The 21,290-nt window shown below is 46.1% G+C and overlaps 8 non-coding genes across 8 annotated transcripts; 4 read left to right on the forward strand and 4 right to left on the reverse strand.

Annotated features, from left to right (window-relative positions):
- Window positions 1-1,688: 1,688 nt before the first annotated feature.
- trnak-cuu (transfer RNA lysine (anticodon CUU)) lies at window positions 1,689-1,761 on the reverse strand. Its single transcript has one exon. It is a non-coding gene; the product is annotated as a tRNA-Lys (tRNA).
- A 1,048-nt stretch (window positions 1,762-2,809) lies between these two features.
- On the forward strand, window positions 2,810-2,892 carry trnal-cag (transfer RNA leucine (anticodon CAG)). Its single transcript has one exon. It is a non-coding gene; the product is annotated as a tRNA-Leu (tRNA).
- Window positions 2,893-7,577: 4,685 nt separating this feature from the next.
- Window positions 7,578-7,650, reverse strand: trnak-cuu (transfer RNA lysine (anticodon CUU)). Its single transcript has one exon. It is a non-coding gene; the product is annotated as a tRNA-Lys (tRNA).
- Window positions 7,651-8,824: 1,174 nt separating this feature from the next.
- On the forward strand, window positions 8,825-8,907 carry trnal-cag (transfer RNA leucine (anticodon CAG)). The gene has a single exon. It is a non-coding gene; the product is annotated as a tRNA-Leu (tRNA).
- A 3,298-nt stretch (window positions 8,908-12,205) lies between these two features.
- Window positions 12,206-12,278, reverse strand: trnak-cuu (transfer RNA lysine (anticodon CUU)). The gene has a single exon. It is a non-coding gene; the product is annotated as a tRNA-Lys (tRNA).
- Window positions 12,279-13,452: 1,174 nt separating this feature from the next.
- trnal-cag (transfer RNA leucine (anticodon CAG)) lies at window positions 13,453-13,535 on the forward strand. The gene has a single exon. It is a non-coding gene; the product is annotated as a tRNA-Leu (tRNA).
- A 4,687-nt stretch (window positions 13,536-18,222) lies between these two features.
- Window positions 18,223-18,295, reverse strand: trnak-cuu (transfer RNA lysine (anticodon CUU)). The gene has a single exon. It is a non-coding gene; the product is annotated as a tRNA-Lys (tRNA).
- Window positions 18,296-19,451: 1,156 nt separating this feature from the next.
- trnal-cag (transfer RNA leucine (anticodon CAG)) lies at window positions 19,452-19,534 on the forward strand. The gene has a single exon. It is a non-coding gene; the product is annotated as a tRNA-Leu (tRNA).
- The last annotated feature ends 1,756 nt before the right edge of the window (window positions 19,535-21,290 follow it).

Raw genomic sequence — 21,290 nt, forward strand, 5'->3', positions numbered from 1 at the left:
TGTTACAAGCAGTACAGGGTTTTTATAAGACGTTGCGCTGTAAAAAAGCTCAGTGCTTTGTCCCTTCAAAAGCTTCCCCTTTCCCTAAGACAAAACAGATTACAACATAGAACGAGAGAAGAAGCACTAGATTTGTTATTCAAAGCTTATCAGTTACTTTCGGCTAATTCTAACGACCCAGACAGCATATATTGTTTTGGTACATTGTCTTCTAAAGTTACCCAAACAGTGTACTTTGTTGACGCACTGTATTCTAAAGTTCTGCACGTACTGTAGCACAGCAATTACATCCTTGAAATATATTATCTAAAAGCACCAATATATTTTTTTCAAAGCTCTCTACATTTTAAGAATCAATTTACTTATTAGATTTCCACTTCAGGTGCGTGTCTGTCGGCTTGATTCAGTTTAATGCAAGTATTCATTCTCTTTCTGGAATATACAGCTTGCGACAGATGAAATACAATTCTTGGCTTTTCTGGGTGGGTGCAGAAGAAATCCTGCCGGCTGCTTCTGGAAAAGAATTCCAGCCTTTTTTACTCTTTAACCAGAAACTTGCGAATGATACAAAGCAAGCGGGGGGCGTTTCTGTGCAGCTGTTAACTGAACGGCTGCTGGTTCAAGCCCACCCAGGGCTTGTTCCGATTTCAACATCATGCCCCCTAAAGGTAGACTGGATTTCTTTGCGAAACATTCACCCTTTGGACATTTCAGGAAAGGTGCGTGTCGATGCAAGACTTGAAAAGCTTTCCATACAACGAAAAAAATAGTGCTTTTGATTGAAGGAAACGGCAAGAGCAGTTTGAGCAGCTCCGGCCTCTCAAGCGCTTTACAAAGTGATCGGCACCTCGATAGGCAGTTTAGAAGGCTGAGAATGATGCTGGAAGCACAGCGACGTTCTAAAACCAGCGCTTGAAAAGCATCTGCATACATAAAATGTCCATTTCTCAAAAGCTAAATCTGCAGCTTCAGAAGATTGTCAGCTGTATGTTTTCGTTCTTTGTTTCCTTTTTTTACATGACAAGCTTTCGAGAAATGAACTGTCGTTTGTGATGAAGGCTGCATTCGAAATTGTGCATCTAGCTTAGTTCAATGAAATCGGAACGTGCGCCTGTCTCAAACGGATGGCTCTTTGCAGGCACACTACGGAAACCTGCGGGCGCAAGTTGGGAGAAGTGACTCTTGCAGAGTGTCGAGCTTCGAGAACAGGACTCCGCTCAGGAAGATATTGCCACGTGTTGAAGAGTTGCTTTTCGCCATTTCTTTCCCATATTTTTCCAGTGCGGTTCAAAATGTTACGTACGTACGTGTTACCTGCAAAATCACAGTGAAACTGTTATGGCGAAAAGATTCCAAATAGTTATTGTATTAGAATAGCTCTGCAATTTCTTAGCCTTCGTACACGCAGTGTTTAAAGAAAGGCTAGAGTAAATGAAACTGTAAATAGACAGGAGCTCTTATCAGTTTTCATACAAGTTATGATGGCTGCAGCTCCTATCTGCGTCAGAGTGACCGGAGCCAACGGATTGTCTGCGGAACCTTTGATTTATCTCTCGGGCAAAGAGATAGATAAGCCCTTTTCACCTCAGTTTCATCACACCTGTGCATTAAAGTTTAGTGCTCGGTACCATCAAGGTGTAAGAGGGTCAAGGATGAGCACGAAACTTTGTTAATAAGGAGACGGGCACCGCCCAACGTGGGGCTCGAACCCACGACCCTGAGATTAAGAGTCTCATGCTCTACCGACTGAGCTAGCCGGGCGCCAGGGAAGCAAGGGGTTAACGTGTCCCTGTTGACATCAATTGGACAAGGTATACTTCCTGGCTTTTCATCATGTGGTGACCGGATTCGAGAGTAGCACACCCTGTTCTTTGTTGATTACTGTACCTCAAGCAGCGCAAATGTCAGTAATCATTGAAATGTACGACCTACAATCTCCTCAGCATGCCCGCGTGGACTCCTCTGTGATCATCCTTCTACGTTCTGCTGTAGTTTTCATGCAAGTGAAAACCGTGCTCCAAATAACAACGGCACAGTTGTATCCTGCGGTAAGCATTCTTCTAATTCCATCGTTTTGCTCCAGGGAAAAGGTAGCGCATCATAGTGTTGATATTCCAAGGTCTCAGAGTCCGTATTGGATGGCTTGGATGCAGACATCGCTCAGAGCTCCCAGTATGATTTTCCCGAGTTCAGTTTTGCAGTGTCTTAGTGCTTTCCTGCTTCCAGTGGGTCTTTGAATGCTCTGCTAAGTAGAGACGTGACATAATTACTAATGCGACCGACTGTGCTGGCTGTTCCTGGTTAATAATGATTAATGCGAGAAATCAATATAAACATAACTGCTTCGATTTCGAGAGAGAAACTCAGAACAGAACTTAAGGAAAGGGAGATCCACACTACTTTAATGCACTTTGCTAACCCGATGGAATGCTTATGAACCATGCGTAAGACACATGTAGCAGAGGATGGTTTCGATCCATCGACCTCTGGGTTATGGGCCCAGCACGCTTCCGCTGCGCCACTCTGCTGACGGCCATCCTACGCGTTCCACCTAACTGCTCTTTGTATTTCCTACATAAGTGATGAAAGAGTTGAAAGTTTCAGTGACAAACGCAGACGTCACTTTGAGCGCTTGGTGTTTTGTAGCACAAATCATCACACGCTGCTCTACACTGGATTATAAAGGCCGACACATTTTCCAAACATTTTAATGCTGGAGTCACACTGTAGTATTAATAACAGTGCGATACTCGAAGAGCGTAGTGGGATCGCGGTGGCTCATCAGACCGCTTTGGGGGAGGGGGCTGGCGTCAGGATGGCCGAGCGGTCTAAGGCGCTGCGTTCAGGTCACAGTCTCCCCTGGAGGCGTGGGTTCGAATCCCACTCCTGACAAAAAGCTTGCGCCATTCCCTCTCCAGTCGGGTGCACATGGGTGAAGCAGCCTGACGTAGGAGACGTGCACCTATAGGCACGCGCGTGTCCCATACCTCTCCTGATTTAGCTCGTACTCCATAGGATGGAAGCGGCTGCTCTGGCTTTTTCACTCGAATATAATCTGATCGCAACAGAAGGCCGTGCAGCCCAGTGCTGGTTTAAGAATGCCTCGTGTCTTCAGGCCCCTATTCCATCAGGTTACCCCTTTGGAATAGTCGTCCGAAAATGACGGAAAAGGAGAAGCACGTAAGCTCCCACAAACTGCGTTAGCATTAGCGGTTGGAATCTGATGGGAGAAAAGCAACCCGGCTCGCCGTCAAGCAATCCATCCCTGGTCTCCCACGTGACGGGCGGGAATACGCACCACTATACTAACGAGGAGCGCTTGCTTGGCGCTTGAAGACACTTCCTCTTGCGGCTACTACTGTTTCCGGTTTCGCCTTTTATTTTCATTCCTCCCAGAGGAGCGCATGAAAACGTTTCCATCTGCGCCATCCTCACCCCTCCACTGCTATGGTCACTGCTCCTCCTGGTGCACTGCAAACACCTATTCAGTCGGTTCTTTCAGTTTGAATAATTAGATCTTCAAAGGCTGGAAGTAGGGCGCAAGGCATGCCAATGCCAAAAGCGTGGTTGTCTGCTTCCAAGTGTGAAATGTCGCTGGGGGACGCTGAAGACATGACTTCCAAGGCAGCAGGTCCAAGCGATTTAGCGTTTGTACAAGAAGCAGGAAGAGAGAAACGGCACTCCGCCTTTTTCTGGGCAGGCGCACGGCGACACGAGAAGGACGCCGTAGTCGGCAGGATTCGACCCGGCGCGGGGAGAGCCCAATGGCTTTCTAGTCCATCGCCTTAACCGCTCGGCCACAACTACAGGGAGCGCCGCCGCCGCCGTCTTGCGATCATTTAACACGGAGGTCGAGGCGGCGGAGGTAACCTTTTTCAACGTCGCTCTCCGTTTCAAAAAAAAAAAAGGCAAATGACATGCTAGCACTCAGACACCCCTCAGAAGATTGAAGGGTGGCTTAAAGCTGGAATGATTAGGTCTCCCCGCTCCGACACCAAAATGGAACTTCGTTAGGCAGAGAGAAAGCAACATCGGAGGAGCGTGAACGAGACTTTCGAAGCTGCTCCACACGGCACTTTGAATCGCAGACATAGCAGTGTTAGAGGCAGGAATCGCCTTTGCGAACGCGATGAGAAACAGAACGCAAGCTCAGGTCCTGCGGTTTAATAAGCAGGCACGGCTTTCATGCGACTGCACATTTCTTTTCTGGAGCGAGTTGACTTTCAGCTTCAAGAAATTCACACAACTTCCGAAATCCGAAATACAAATCTGGCTCATCGCTGCACAAGAAATGCCGCCGGCTGGCAAGAAAATGACAGCGATGTTTTTCCTTAACGACAAACTTCCGATGGAGAAAAACAACGGCGGTGTGTCGTGGAAATTTAACTATCAAGGAAGCCACAAGAGAGAGTTCTCACCTGAGTAAGGTCTTTATTTCAATATTGCAATATTGGGAGCCCTGTTGCCACTTCGCAAAGTGCAACCAGAGACTCAATTTGTCACAAGCAGTACAGGGTTTTTATAAGACGTTGCGCTGTAAAAAAGCTCAGTGCTTTGTCCCTTCAAAAACTTCCCCTTTCCCTAAGACAAAACAGATTACATCATAGAGCGAGAGAAGAAGCACTAGATTTGTTATTCAAAGCTTATCAGTTACTTTCGGCTAATTCTAACGAACCAGACAGCATATATTGTTTTGGTACATTGTCTTCTAAAGTAACCCAAACAGTGTACTTTGTTGACGCACTGTTTTCTAAAATTCTGCACGTACTGTAGCACAGCAATTACATCCTTGAAATATATTATCTAAAAGCACCAATATATTTTTTTCAAAGCTCTCTACATTTTAAGAATCAATTTACTTATTAGATTTCCACTTCAATTCCCTCCTTTTTATTCTTGAAAATGATTAAAAGTTAGATTCTTCATATGGACTCCCAGGAGGCTCCCATACTTCGGATTCTTGCGTTCTTATCAGAACATACTGATGCGCAAACATATTCATTACCATATTTGAAAAGCATTGGAATAATACATGTCATATAGCAACATAAAAACAGGAAGACAAGTATCACAGCCCCTATAATCGGTGTTAGTAACTTAAAGAAAAACATTCCCCCTGGCCCAAACAGTGATTCTAACCAGGAGAGAAATGGGTGAGGCTGTAGAATGAGGCATTAAAGCACATACATAACAAGATGCATTACATTTCTTTAACTTTAACTGTTCTTCTAGTTGTTGTATCTGCCTGGTACTAAAACTACCATTTTCTGGAAAACCTAACTTACTCCACGATGGAAGACACTTTATTCCCCTTTCTCCAAATTCCCTGTACATGTACTTCGCTGGACCGCTCGGTCCTGTTTCCGTCTTCGAATTTTCATTTCCCATTTTTACCGATCGGTGCCTTACTTTAGAACCTTATCACATTAACTACTCCGCAGAGCAAAAACCACACGTCTGTGTTAAGATAAGTTCTTTATGAGTCCCGGACTCATCAAACCCGCGTGAGAACACCCTCACCGGCCTGCTCTTTCTCTGCTATAAGACCACAGAAAAAATTCTTATAAATCGTCTTAAAACAAAAGTTCGTTAAAAGGATCACTTACTGACGTCAGACAGCCGTGAATTCTCCAGACGCGTCTCAGGAAGGACAAACAGTTTATCCTCCGAGGTTCGTCCAATTTGCTAAAATTGTCCGGCTCCGGATGGAGTTTCAGCAGCCGTCCGCGCTCAGGTTAGTGTCCCATCTGGGGTGCCAATTCTGTCGTGGAAATTTAACTATCAAGGAAGCCACAAGAGAGAGTTCTCACCTGAGTAAGGTCTTTATTTCAATATTGCAATATTGGGAGCCCTGTTGCCACTTCGCAAAGTGCAACCGGAGACTCAATTTGTTACAAGCAGTACAGGGTTTTTATAAGACGTTGCGCTGTAAAAAAGCTCAGTGCTTTGTCCCTTCAAAAGCTTCCCCTTTCCCTAAGACAAAACAGATTACAACATAGAACGAGAGAAGAAGCACTAGATTTGTTATTCAAAGCTTATCAGTTACTTTCGGCTAATTCTAACGACCCAGACAGCATATATTGTTTTGGTACATTGTCTTCTAAAGTTACCCAAACAGTGTACTTTGTTGACGCACTGTATTCTAAAGTTCTGCACGTACTGTAGCACAGCAATTACATCCTTGAAATATATTATCTAAAAGCACCAATATATTTTTTTCAAAGCTCTCTACATTTTAAGAATCAATTTACTTATTAGATTTCCACTTCAGGTGCGTGTCTGTCGGCTTGATTCAGTTTAATGCAAGTATTCATTCTCTTTCTGGAATATACAGCTTGCGACAGATGAAATACAATTCTTGGCTTTTCTGGGTGGGTGCAGAAGAAATCCTGCCGGCTGCTTCTGGAAAAGAATTCCAGCCTTTTTTACTCTTTAACCAGAAACTTGCGAATGATACAAAGCAAGCGGGGGGCGTTTCTGTGCAGCTGTTAACTGAACGGCTGCTGGTTCAAGCCCACCCAGGGCTTGTTCCGATTTCAACATCATGCCCCCTAAAGGTAGACTGGATTTCTTTGCGAAACATTCACCCTTTGGACATTTCAGGAAAGGTGCGTGTCGATGCAAGACTTGAAAAGCTTTCCATACAACGAAAAAAATAGTGCTTTTGATTGAAGGAAACGGCAAGAGCAGTTTGAGCAGCTCCGGCCTCTCAAGCGCTTTACAAAGTGATCGGCACCTCGATAGGCAGTTTAGAAGGCTGAGAATGATGCTGGAAGCACAGCGACGTTCTAAAACCAGCGCTTGAAAAGCATCTGCATACATAAAATGTCCATTTCTCAAAAGCTAAATCTGCAGCTTCAGAAGATTGTCAGCTGTATGTTTTCGTTCTTTGTTTCCTTTTTTTACATGACAAGCTTTCGAGAAATGAACTGTCGTTTGTGATGAAGGCTGCATTCGAAATTGTGCATCTAGCTTAGTTCAATGAAATCGGAACGTGCGCCTGTCTCAAACGGATGGCTCTTTGCAGGCACACTACGGAAACCTGCGGGCGCAAGTTGGGAGAAGTGACTCTTGCAGAGTGTCGAGCTTCGAGAACAGGACTCCGCTCAGGAAGATATTGCCACGTGTTGAAGAGTTGCTTTTCGCCATTTCTTTCCCATATTTTTCCAGTGCGGTTCAAAATGTTACGTACGTACGTGTTACCTGCAAAATCACAGTGAAACTGTTATGGCGAAAAGATTCCAAATAGTTATTGTATTAGAATAGCTCTGCAATTTCTTAGCCTTCGTACACGCAGTGTTTAAGGAAAGGCTAGAGTAAATGAAACTGTAAATAGACAGGAGCTCTTATCAGTTTTCATACAAGTTATGATGGCTGCAGCTCCTATCTGCGTCAGAGTGACCGGAGCCAACGGATTGTCTGCGGAACCTTTGATTTATCTCTCGGGCAAAGAGATAGATAAGCCCTTTTCATCTCAGTTTCATCACACCTGTGCATTAAAGTTTAGTGCTCGGTACCATCAAGGTGTAAGAGGGTCAAGGATGAGCACGAAACTTTGTTAATAAGGAGACGGGCACCGCCCAACGTGGGGCTCGAACCCACGACCCTGAGATTAAGAGTCTCATGCTCTACCGACTGAGCTAGCCGGGCGCCAGGGAAGCAAGGGGTTAACGTGTCCCTGTTGACATCAATTGGACAAGGTATACTTCCTGGCTTTTCATCATGTGGTGACCGGATTCGAGAGTAGCACACCCTGTTCTTTGTTGATTACTGTACCTCAAGCAGCGCAAATGTCAGTAATCATTGAAATGTACGACCTACAATCTCCTCAGCATGCCCGCGTGGACTCCTCTGTGATCATCCTTCTACGTTCTGCTGTAGTTTTCATGCAAGTGAAAACCGTGCTCCAAATAACAACGGCACAGTTGTATCCTGCGGTAAGCATTCTTCTAATTCCATCGTTTTGCTCCAGGGAAAAGGTAGCGCATCATAGTGTTGATATTCCAAGGTCTCAGAGTCCGTATTGGATGGCTTGGATGCAGACATCGCTCAGAGCTCCCAGTATGATTTTCCCGAGTTCAGTTTTGCAGTGTCTTAGTGCTTTCCTGCTTCCAGTGGGTCTTTGAATGCTCTGCTAAGTAGAGACGTGACATAATTACTAATGCGACCGACTGTGCTGGCTGTTCCTGGTTAATAATGATTAATGCGAGAAATCAATATAAACATAACTGCTTCGATTTCGAGGTTCACTTGAAGCATTCGAAGAAACTATCAAAGATCTCAGAACAACCGAAGACACATTTGGTCATCTCCGTATTGGTGAAGATGAAAGAGTCCCGCAAGTGTCAAGCTTGCACAAACACACACGAGAGAGAAACTCAGAACAGAACTTAAGGAAAGGGAGATCCACACTACTTTAATGCACTTTGCTAACCCGATGGAATGCTTATGAACCATGCGTAAGACACATGTAGCAGAGGATGGTTTCGATCCATCGACCTCTGGGTTATGGGCCCAGCACGCTTCCGCTGCGCCACTCTGCTGACGGCCATCCTACGCGTTCCACCTAACTGCTCTTTGTATTTCCTACATAAGTGATGAAAGAGTTGAAAGTTTCAGTGACAAACGCAGACGTCACTTTGAGCGCTTGGTGTTTTGTAGCACAAATCATCACACGCTGCTCTACACTGGATTATAAAGGCCGACACATTTTCCAAACATTTTAATGCTGGAGTCACACTGTAGTATTAATAACAGTGCGATACTCGAAGAGCGTAGTGGGATCGCGGTGGCTCATCAGACCGCTTTGGGGGAGGGGGCTGGCGTCAGGATGGCCGAGCGGTCTAAGGCGCTGCGTTCAGGTCGCAGTCTCCCCTGGAGGCGTGGGTTCGAATCCCACTCCTGACAAAAAGCTTGCTCCATTCCCTCTCCAGTCGGGTGCACATGGGTGAAGCAGCCTGACGTAGGAGACGTGCACCTATAGGCACGCGCGTGTCCCATACCTCTCCTGATTTAGCTCGTACTCCATAGGATGGAAGCGGCTGCTCTGGCTTTTTCACTCGAATATAATCTGATCGCAACAGAAGGCCGTGCAGCCCAGTGCTGGTTTAAGAATGCCTCGTGTCTTCAGGCCCCTATTCCATCAGGTTACCCCTTTGGAATAGTCGTCCGAAAATGACGGAAAAGGAGAAGCACGTAAGCTCCCACAAACTGCGTTAGCATTAGCGGTTGGAATCTGATGGGAGAAAAGCAACCCGGCTCGCCGTCAAGCAATCCATCCCTGGTCTCCCACGTGACGGGCGGGAATACGCACCACTATACTAACGAGGAGCGCTTCCTTGGCGCTTGAAGACACTTCCTCTTGCGGCTACTACTGTTTCCGGTTTCGCCTTTTATTTTCATTCCTCCCAGAGGAGCGCATGAAAACGTTTCCATCTGCGCCATCCTCACCCCTCCACTGCTATGGTCACTGCTCCTCCTGGTGCACTGCAAACACCTATTCAGTCGGTTCTTTCAGTTTGAATAATTAGATCTTCAAAGGCTGGAAGTAGGGCGCAAGGCATGCCAATGCCAAAAGCGTGGTTGTCTGCTTCCAAGTGTGAAATGTCGCTGGGGGACGCTGAAGACATGACTTCCAAGGCAGCAGGTCCAAGCGATTTAGCGTTTGTACAAGAAGCAGGAAGAGAGAAACGGCACTCCGCCTTTTTCTGGGCAGGCGCACGGCGACACGAGAAGGACGCCGTAGTCGGCAGGATTCGACCCGGCGCGGGGAGAGCCCAATGGCTTTCTAGTCCATCGCCTTAACCGCTCGGCCACAACTACAGGGAGCGCCGCCGCTGCCGTCTTGCGATCATTTAACACGGAGGGCGAGGAGGCGGAGGTAACCTTTTTCAACGTCGCTCTCCGTTTCAAAAAAAAAAAAGGCAAATGACATGCTAGCACTCAGACACCCCTCAGAAGATTGAAGGGTGGCTTAAAGCTGGAATGATTAGGTCTCCCCGCTCCGACACCAAAATGGAACTTCGTTAGGCAGAGAGAAAGCAACATCGGAGGAGCGTGAACGAGACTTTCGAAGCTGCTCCACACGGCACTTTGAATCGCAGACATAGCAGTGTTAGAGGCAGGAATCGCCTTTGCGAACGCGATGAGAAACAGAACGCAAGCTCAGGTCCTGCGGTTTAATAAGCAGGCACGGCTTTCATGCGACTGCACATTTCTTTTCTGGAGCGAGTTGACTTTCAGCTTCAAGAAATTCACACAACTTCCGAAATCCGAAATACAAATCTGGCTCATCGCTGCACAAGAAATGCCGCCGGCTGGCAAGAAAATGACAGCGATGTTTTTCCTTAACGACAAACTTCCGATGGAGAAAAACAACGGCGGTGTGTCGTGGAAATTTAACTATCAAGGAAGCCACAAGAGAGAGTTCTCACCTGAGTAAGGTCTTTATTTCAATATTGCAATATTGGGAGCCCTGTTGCCACTTCGCAAAGTGCAACCAGAGACTCAATTTGTCACAAGCAGTACAGGGTTTTTATAAGACGTTGCGCTGTAAAAAAGCTCAGTGCTTTGTCCCTTCAAAAACTTCCCCTTTCCCTAAGACAAAACAGATTACATCATAGAGCGAGAGAAGAAGCACTAGATTTGTTATTCAAAGCTTATCAGTTACTTTCGGCTAATTCTAACGAACCAGACAGCATATATTGTTTTGGTACATTGTCTTCTAAAGTAACCCAAACAGTGTACTTTGTTGACGCACTGTTTTCTAAAATTCTGCACGTACTGTAGCACAGCAATTACATCCTTGAAATATATTATCTAAAAGCACCAATATATTTTTTTCAAAGCTCTCTACATTTTAAGAATCAATTTACTTATTAGATTTCCACTTCAGGTGCGTGTCTGTCGGCTTGATTCAGTTTAATGCAAGTATTCATTCTCTTTCTGGAACATACAGCTTGCGACAGATGAAATACAATTCTTGGCTTTTCTGGGTGGGTGCAGAAGAAATCCTGCCGGCTGCTTCTGGAAAAGAATTCCAGCCTTTTTTACTCTTTAACCAGAAACTTGCGAATGATACAAAGCAAGCGGGGGGCGTTTCTGTGCAGCTGTTAACTGAACGGCTGCTGGTTCAAGCCCACCCAGGGCTTGTTCCGATTTCAACATCATGCCCCCTAAAGGTAGACTGGATTTCTTTGCGAAACATTCACCCTTTGGACATTTCAGGAAAGGTGCGTGTCGATGCAAGACTTGAAAAGCTTTCCATACAACGAAAAAAATAGTGCTTTTGATTGAAGGAAACGGCAAGAGCAGTTTGAGCAGCTCCGGCCTCTCAAGCGCTTTACAAAGTGATCGGCACCTCGATAGGCAGTTTAGAAGGCTGAGAATGATGCTGGAAGCACAGCGACGTTCTAAAACCAGCGCTTGAAAAGCATCTGCATACATAAAATGTCCATTTCTCAAAAGCTAAATCTGCAGCTTCAGAAGATTGTCAGCTGTATGTTTTCGTTCTTTGTTTCCTTTTTTTACATGACAAGCTTTCGAGAAATGAACTGTCGTTTGTGATGAAGGCTGCATTCGAAATTGTGCATCTACAGTAGCTTAGTTCAATGAAATCGGAACGTGCGCCTGTCTCAAACGGATGGCTCTTTACAGGCACACTACGGAAACCTGCGGGCGCAAGTTGGGAGAAGTGACTCTTGCAGAGTGCCGAGCTTCGAGAACAGGACTCCGCTCAGGAAGATATTGCCACGTGTTGAAGAGTTGCTTTTCGCCATTTCTTTCCCATATTTTTCCAGTGCGGTTCAAAATGTTACGTACGTACGTGTTACCTGCAAAATCACAGTGAAACTGTTATGGCGAAAAGATTCCAAATAGTTATTGTATTAGAATAGCTCTGCAATTTCTTAGCCTTCGTACACGCAGTGTTTAAGGAAAGGCTAGAGTAAATGAAACTGTAAATAGACAGGAGCTCTTATCAGTTTTCATACAAGTTATGATGGCTGCAGCTCCTATCTGCGTCAGAGTGACCGGAGCCAACGGATTGTCTGCGGAACCTTTGATTTATCTCTCGGGCAAAGAGATAGATAAGCCCTTTTCATCTCAGTTTCATCACACCTGTGCATTAAAGTTTAGTGCTCGGTACCATCAAGGTGTAAGAGGGTCAAGGATGAGCACGAAACTTTGTTAATAAGGAGACGGGCACTGCCCAACGTGGGGCTCGAACCCACGACCCTGAGATTAAGAGTCTCATGCTCTACCGACTGAGCTAGCCGGGCGCCAGGGAAGCAAGGGGTTAACGTGTCCCTGTTGACGTCAATTGGACAAGGTATACTTCCTGGCTTTTCATCATGTGGTGACCGGATTCGAGAGTAGCACACCCTGTTCTTTGTTGATTACTGTACCTCAAGCAGCGCAAATGTCAGTAATCATTGAAATGTACGACCTACAATCTCCTCAGCATGCCCGCGTGGACTCCTCTGTGATCATCCTTCTACGTTCTGCTGTAGTTTTCATGCAAGTGAAAACCGTGCTCCAAATAACAACGGCACAGTTGTATCCTGCGGTAAGCATTCTTCTAATTCCATCGTTTTGCTCCAGGGAAAAGGTAGCGCATCATAGTGTTGATATTCCAAGGTCTCAGAGTCCGTATTGGATGGCTTGGATGCAGACATCGCTCAGAGCTCCCAGTATGATTTTCCCGAGTTCAGTGTTGCAGTGTCTTAGTGCTTTCCTGCTTCCAGTGGGTCTTTGAATGCTCTGCTAAGTAGAGACGTGACATAATTACTAATGCGACCGACTGTGCTGGCTGTTCCTGGTTAATAATGATTAATGCGAGAAATCAATATAAACATAACTGCTTCGATTTCGAGGTTCACTTGAAGCATTCGAAGAAACTATCAAAGATCTCAGAACAACCGAAGACACATTTGGTCATCTCCGTATTGGTGAAGATGAAAGAGTCCCGCAAGTGTCAAGCTTGCACAAACACACACGAGAGAGAAACTCAGAACAGAACTTAAGGAAAGGGAGATCCACACTACTTTAATGCACTTTGCTAACCCGATGGAATGCTTATGAACCATGCATAAGACACATGTAGCAGAGGATGGTTTCGATCCATCGACCTCTGGGTTATGGGCCCAGCACGCTTCTGCTGCACCACTCTGCTGACGGCCATCCTACGCGTTCCACCTAACTGCTCTTTGTATTTCCTACATAAGTGATGAAAGAGTTGAAAGTTTCAGTGACAAACGCAGACGTCACTTTGAGCGCTTTGTGTTTTGTAGCACAAATCATCACACGCTGCTCTACACTGGATTATAAAGGCCGACACATTTTCCAAACATTTTAATGCTGGAGTCACACTGTAGTATTAATAACAGTGCGATACTCGAAGAGCGTAGTGGGATCGCGGTGGCTCATCAGACCGCTTTGGGGGAGAGGGCTGGCGTCAGGATGGCCGAGCGGTCTAAGGCGCTGCGTTCAGGTCGCAGTCTCCCCTGGAGGCGGGGGTTCGAATCCCACTCCTGACAAAAAGCTTGCGCCATTCCCTCTCCAGTCGGGTGCACATGGGTGAAGCAGCCTGACGTAGGAGACGTGCACCTATAGGCACGCGTGTGTTCCATACCTCTCCTGATTTAGCTCGTACTCCATAGGATGGAAGCGGCTGCTCTGGCTTTTTCACTCGAATATAATCTGATCGCAACAGAAGGCCGTGCAGCCCAGTGCTGGTTTAAGAATGCCTCGTGTCTTCAGGCCCCTATTCCATCAGGTTACCCCTTTGGAATAGTCGTCCGAAAATGACGGAAAAGGAGAAGCACGTAAGCTCCCACAAACTGCGTTAGCATTAGCGGTTGGAATCTGATGGGAGAAAAGCAACCCGGCTCGCCGTCAAGCAATCCATCCCTGGTCTCCCACGTGACAGGCGGGAATACGCCCCACTATACTAACGAGGAGCGCTTGCTTGGCGCTTGAAGACACTTCCTCTTGCGGCTACTACTGTTTCCGGTTTCGCCTTTTATTTTCATTCCTCCCAGAGGAGCGCATGAAAACGTTTCCATCTGCGCCATCCTCACCCCTCCACTGCTATGGTCACTGCTCCTCCTGGTGCACTGCAAACACCTATTCAGTCGGTTCTTTCAGTTTGAATAATTAGATCTTCAAAGGCTGGAAGTAGGGCGCAAGGCATGCCAATGCCAAAAGCGTGGTTGTCTGCTTCCAAGTGTGAAATGTCGCTGGGGGACGCTGAAGACATGACTTCCAAGGCAGCAGGTCCAAGCGATTTAGCGTTTGTACAAGAAGCAGGAAGAGAGAAACGGCACTCCGCCTTTTTCTGGGCAGGCGCACGGCGACACGAGAAGGACGCCGTAGTCGGCAGGATTCGACCCGACGCGGGGAGAGCCCAATGGCTTTCTAGTCCATCGCCTTAACCGCTCGGCCACAACTACAGGGAGCACCGCCGCCGCCGTCTTGCGATCATTTAACACGGAGGGCGAGGCGGCGGAGGTAACCTTTTTCAACGTTGCTCTCCGTTTCAAAAAAAAAAAAAAGGCAAATGACATGCTAGCACTCAGACACCCCTCAGAAGATTGAAGGGTGGCTTAAAGCTGGAATGATTAGGTCTCCCCGCTCCGACACCAAAATGGAACTTCGTTAGGCAGAGAGAAAGCAACATCGGAGGAGCGTGAACAAGACTTTCGAAGCTGCTCCACACGGCACTTTGAATCGCAGACATAGCAGTGTTAGAGGCAGGAATCGCCTTTGCGAACGCGATGAGAAACAGAACGCAAGCTCAGGTCCTGCGGTTTAATAAGCAGGCACGGCTTTCATGCGACTGCACATTTCTTTTCTGGAGCGAGTTGACTTTCAGCTTCAAGAAATTCACACAACTTCCGAAATCCGAAATACAAATCTGGCTCATCGCTGCACAAGAAATGCCGCCGGCTGGCAAGAAAATGACAGCGATGTTTTTCCTTAACGACAAACTTCCGATGGAGAAAAACAACGGCGGTGTGTCGTGGAAATTTAACTATCAAGGAAGCCACAAGAGAGAGTTCTCACCTGAGTAAGGTCTTTATTTCAATATTGCAATATTGGGAGCCCTGTTGCCACTTCGCAAAGTGCAACCAGAGACTCAATTTGTCACAAGCAGTACAGGGTTTTTATAAGACGTTGCGCTGTAAAAAAGCTCAGTGCTTTGTCCCTTCAAAAACTTCCCCTTTCCCTAAGACAAAACAGATTACATCATAGAGCGAGAGAAGAAGCACTAGATTTGTTATTCAAAGCTCATCAGTTACTTTCGGCTAATTCTAACGAACCAGACAGCATATATTGTTTTGGTACATTGTCTTCTAAAGTAACCCAAACAGTGTACTTTGTTGACGCACTGTTTTCTAAAATTCTGCACGTACTGTAGCACAGCAATTACATCCTTGAAATATATTATCTAAAAGCACCAATATATTTTTTTCAAAGCTCTCTACATTTTAAGAATCAATTTACTTATTAGATTTCCACTTCAATTCCCTCCTTTTTATTCTTGAAAATGATTAAAAGTTAGATTCTTCATATGGACTCCCAGGAGGCTCCCATACTTCGGATTCTTGCGTTCTTATCAGAACATACTGATGCGCAAACATATTCATTACCATATTTGAAAAGCATTGGAATAATACATGTCATATAGCAACATAAAAACAGGAAGACAAGTATCACAGCCCCTATAATCGGTGTTAGTAACTTAAAGAAAAACATTCCCCCTGGCCCAAACAGTGATTCTAACCAGGAGAGAAATGGGTGAGGCTGTAGAATGAGGCATTAAAGCACATACATAACAAGATGCATTACATTTCTTTAACTTTAACTGTTCTTCTAGTTGTTGTATCTGCCTGGTACTAAAACTACCATTTTCTGGAAAACCTAACTTACTCCACGATGGAAGACACTTTATTCCCCTTTCTCCAAATTCCCTGTACATGTACTTCGCTGGACCGCTCGGTCCTGTTTCCGTCTTCGAATTTTCATTTCCCATTTTTACCGATCGGTGCCTTACTTTAGAACCTTATCACATTAACTACTCCGCAGAGCAAAAACCACACGTCTGTGTTAAGATAAGTTCTTTATGAGTCCCGGACTCATCAAACCCGCGTGAGAACACCCTCACCGGCCTGCTCTTTCTCTGCTATAAGACCACAGAAAAAATTCTTATAAATCGTCTTAAAACAAAAGTTCGTTAAAAGGATCACTTACTGATGTCAGACAGCCGTGAATTCTCCAGACGCGTCTCAGGAAGGACAAACAGTTTATCCTCCGAGGTTCGTCCAATTTGCTAAAATTGTCCGGCTCCGGATGGAGTTTCAGCAGCCGTCCGCGCTCAGGTTAGTGTCCCATCTGGGGTGCCAATTCTGTCGTGGAAATTTAACTATCAAGGAAGCCACAAGAGAGAGTTCTCACCTGAGTAAGGTCTTTATTTCAATATTGCAATATTGGGAGCCCTGTTGCCACTTCGCAAAGTGCAACCGGAGACTCAATTTGTTACAAGCAGTACAGGGTTTTTATAAGACGTTGCGCTGTAAAAAAGCTCAGTGCTTTGTCCCTTCAAAAGCTTCCCCTTTCCCTAAGACAAAACAGATTACAACATAGAACGAGAGAAGAAGCACTAGATTTGTTATTCAAAGCTTATCAGTTACTTTCGGCTAATTCTAACGACCCAGACAGCATATATTGTTTTGGTACATTGTCTTCTAAAGTTACCCAAACAGTGTACTTTGTTGACGCACTGTTTTCTAAAATTCTGCACGTACTGTAGCACAGCAATTACATCCTTGAAATATATTATCTAAAAGCACCAATATATTTTTTTCAAAGCTCTCTACATTTTAAGAATCAATTTACTTATTAGATTTCCACTTCAGGTGCGTGTCTGTCGGCTTGATTCAGTTTAATGCAAGTATTCATTCTCTTTCTGGAACATACAGCTTGCGACAGATGAAATACAATTCTTGGCTTTTCTGGGTGGGTGCAGAAGAAATCCTGCCGGCTGCTTCTGGAAAAGAATTCCAGCCTTTTTTACTCTTTAACCAGAAACTTGCGAATGATACAAAGCAAGCGGGGGGCGTTTCTGTGCAGCTGTTAACTGAACGGCTGCTGGTTCAAGCCCACCCAGGGCTTGTTCCGATTTCAACATCATGCCCCCTAAAGGTAGACTGGATTTCTTTGCGAAACATTCACCCTTTGGACATTTCAGGAAAGGTGCGTGTCGATGCAAGACTTGAAAAGCTTTCCATACAACGAAAAAAATAGTGCTTTTGATTGAAGGAAACGGCAAGAGCAGTTTGAGCAGCTCTGGCCTCTCAAGCGCTTTACAAAGTGATCGGCACCTCGATAGGCAGTTTAGAAGGCTGAGAATGATGCTGGAAGCACAGCGACGTTCTAAAACCAGCGCTTGAAAAGCATCTGCATACATAAAATGTCCATTTCTCAAAAGCTAAATCTGCAGCTTCAGAAGATTGTCAGCTGTATGTTTTCGTTCTTTGTTTCCTTTTTTTACATGACAAGCTTTCGAGAAATGAACTGTCGTTTGTGATGAAGGCTGCATTCGAAATTGTGCATCTAGCTTAGTTCAATGAAATCGGAACGTGCGCCTGTCTCAAACGGATGGCTCTTTGCAGGCACACTACGGAAACCTGCGGGCGCAAGTTGGGAGAAGTGACTCTTGCAGAGTGTCGAGCTTCGAGAACAGGACTCCGCTCAGGAAGATATTGCCACGTGTTGAAGAGTTGCTTTTCGCCATTTCTTTCCCATATTTTTCCAGTGCGGTTCAAAATGTTACGTACGTACGTGTTACCTGCAAAATCACAGTGAAACTGTTATGGCGAAAAGAGTCCAAATAGTTATTGTATTAGAATAGCTCTGCAATTTCTTAGCCTTCGTACACGCAGTGTTTAAGGAAAGGCTAGAGTAAATGAAACTGTAAATAGACAGGAGCTCTTATCAGTTTTCATACAAGTTATGATGGCTGCAGCTCCTATCTGCGTCAGAGTGACCGGAGCCAACGGATTGTCTGCGGAACCTTTGATTTATCTCTCGGGCAAAGAGCTAGATAAGCCCTTTTCATCTCAGTTTCATCACACCTGTGCATTAAAGTTTAGTGCTCGGTACCATCAAGGTGTAAGAGGGTCAAGGATGAGCACGAAACTTTGTTAATAAGGAGACGGGCACCGCCCAACGTGGGGCTCGAACCCACGACCCTGAGATTAAGAGTCTCATGCTCTACCGACTGAGCTAGCCGGGCGCCAGGGAAGCAAGGGGTTAACGTGTCCCTGTTGACGTCAATTGGACAAGGTATACTTCCTGGCTTTTCATCATGTGGTGACCGGATTCGAGAGTAGCACACCCTGTTCTTTGTTGATTACTGTACCTCAAGCAGCGCAAATGTCAGTAATCATTGAAATGTACGACCTACAATCTCCTCAGCATGCCCGCGTGGACTCCTCTGTGATCATCCTTCTACGTTCTGCTGTAGTTTTCATGCAAGTGAAAACCGTGCTCCAAATAACAACGGCAAGCATTCTTCTAATTCCATCGTTTTGCTCCAGGGAAAAGGTAGCGCATCATAGTGTTGATATTCCAAGGTCTCAGAGTCCGTATTGGATGGCTTGGATGCAGACATCGCTCAGAGCTCCCAGTATGATTTTCCCGAGTTCAGTTTTGCAGTGTCTTAGTGCTTTCCTGCTTCCAGTGGGTCTTTGAATGCTCTGCTAAGTAGAGACGTGACATAATTACTAATGCGACCGACTGTGCTGGCTGTTCCTGGTTAATAATGATTAATGCGAGAAATCAATATAAACATAACTGCTTCGATTTCGAGGTTCACTTGAAGCATTCGAAGAAACTATCAAAGATCTCAGAACAACCGAAGACACATTTGGTCATCTCCGTATTGGTGAAGATGAAAGAGTCCCGCAAGTGTCAAGCTTGCACAAACACACACGAGAGAGAAACTCAGAACAGAACTTAAGGAAAGGGAGATCCACACTACTTTAATGCACTTTGCTAACCCGATGGAATGCTTATGAACCATGCGTAAGACACATGTAGCAGAGGATGGTTTCGATCCATCGACCTCTGGGTTATGGGCCCAGCACGCTTCCGCTGCGCCACTCTGCTGACGGCCATCCTACGCGTTCCACCTAACTGCTCTTTGTATTTCCTACATAAGTGATGAAAGAGTTGAAAGTTTCAGTGACAAACGCAGACGTCACTTTGAGCGCTTGGTGTTTTGTAGCACAAATCATCACACGCTGCTCTACACTGGATTATAAAGGCCGACACATTTTCCAAACATTTTAATGCTGGAGTCACACTGTAGTATTAATAACAGTGCGATACTCGAAGAGCGTAGTGGGATCGCGGTGGCTCATCAGACCGCTTTGGGGGAGGGGGCTGGCGTCAGGATGGCCGAGCGGTCTAAGGCGCTGCGTTCAGGTCGCAGTCTCCCCTGGAGGCTTGGGTTCGAATCCCACTCCTGACAAAAAGCTTGCTCCATTCCCTCTCCAGTCGGGTGCACATGGGTGAAGCAGCCTGACGTAGGAGACGTGCACCTATAGGCACGCGCGTGTCCCATACCTCTCCTGATTTAGCTCGTACTCCATAGGATGGAAGCGGCTGCTCTGGCTTTTTCACTCGAATATAATCTGATCGCAACAGAAGGCCGTGCAGCCCAGTGCTGGTTTAAGAATGCCTCGTGTCTTCAGGCCCCTATTCCATCAGGTTACCCCTTTGGAATAGTCGTCCGAAAATGACGGAAAAGGAGAAGCACGTAAGCTCCCACAAACTGCGTTAGCATTAGCGGTTGGAATCTGATGGGAGAAAAGCAACCCGGCTCGCCGTCAAGCAATCCATCCCTGGTCTCCCACGTGACGGGCGGGAATACGCACCACTATACTAACGAGGAGCGCTTGCTTGGCGCTTGAAGACACTTCCTCTTGCGGCTACTACTGTTTCCGGTTTCGCCTTTTATTTTCATTCCTCCCAGAGGAGCGCATGAAAACGTTTCCATCTGCGCCATCCTCACCCCTCCACTGCTATGGTCACTGCTCCTCCTGGTGCACTGCAAACACCTATTCAGTCGGTTCTTTCAGTTTGAATAATTAGATCTTCAAAGGCTGGAAGTAGGGCGCAAGGCATGCCAATGCCAAAAGCGTGGTTGTCTGCTTCCAAGTGTGAAATGTCGCTGGGGGACGCTGAAGACATGACTTCCAAGGCAGCAGGTCCAAGCGATTTAGCGTTTGTACAAGAAGCAGGAAGAGAGAAACGGCACTCCGCCTTTTTCTGGGCAGGCGCACGGCGACACGAGAAGGACGCCGTAGTCGGCAGGATTCGACCCGGCGCGGGGAGAGCCCAATGGCTTTCTAGTCCATCGCCTTAACCGCTCGGCCACAACTACAGGGAGCGCCGCCGCCGCCGTCTTGCGATCATTTAACACGGAGGGCGAGGCGGCGGAGGTAACCTTTTTCAACGTCGCTCTCCGTTTCAAAAAAAAAAAAGGCAAATGACATGCTAGCACTCAGACACCCCTCAGAAGATTGAAGGGTGGCTTAAAGCTGGAATGATTAGGTCTCCCCGCTCCGACACCAAAATGGAACTTCGTTAGGCAGAGAGAAAGCAACATCGGAGGAGCGTGAACGAGACTTTCGAAGCTGCTCCACACGGCACTTTGAATCGCAGACATAGCAGTGTTAGAGGCAGGAATCGCCTTTGCGAACGCGATGAGAAACAGAACGCAAGCTCAGGTCCTGCGGTTTAATAAGCAGGCACGGCTTTCATGCGACTGCACATTTCTTTTCTGGAGCGAGTTGACTTTCAGCTTCAAGAAATTCACACAACTTCCGAAATCCGAAATACAAATCTGGCTCATCGCTGCACAAGAAATGCCGCCGGCTGGCAAGAAAATGACAGCGATGTTTTTCCTTAACGACAAACTTCCGATGGAGAAAAACAACGGCGGTGTGTCGTGGAAATTTAACTATCAAGGAAGCCACAAGAGAGAGTTCTCACCTGAGTAAGGTCTTTATTTCAATATTGCAATATTGGGAGCCCTGTTGCCACTTCGCAAAGTGCAACCAGAGACTCAATTTGTCACAAGCAGTACAGGGTTTTTATAAGACGTTGCGCTGTAAAAAAGCTCAGTGCTTTGTCCCTTCAAAAACTTCCCCTTTCCCTAAGACAAAACAGATTACATCATAGAGCGAGAGAAGAAGCACTAGATTTGTTATTCAAAGCTTATC

The sequence above is a fragment of the Atractosteus spatula genome, chromosome 25, assembly GCF_055471065.1.
Source record: "Atractosteus spatula isolate fAtrSpa1 chromosome 25, fAtrSpa1.hap1, whole genome shotgun sequence".
Lineage (NCBI taxonomy): Eukaryota > Metazoa > Chordata > Actinopteri > Semionotiformes > Lepisosteidae > Atractosteus > Atractosteus spatula.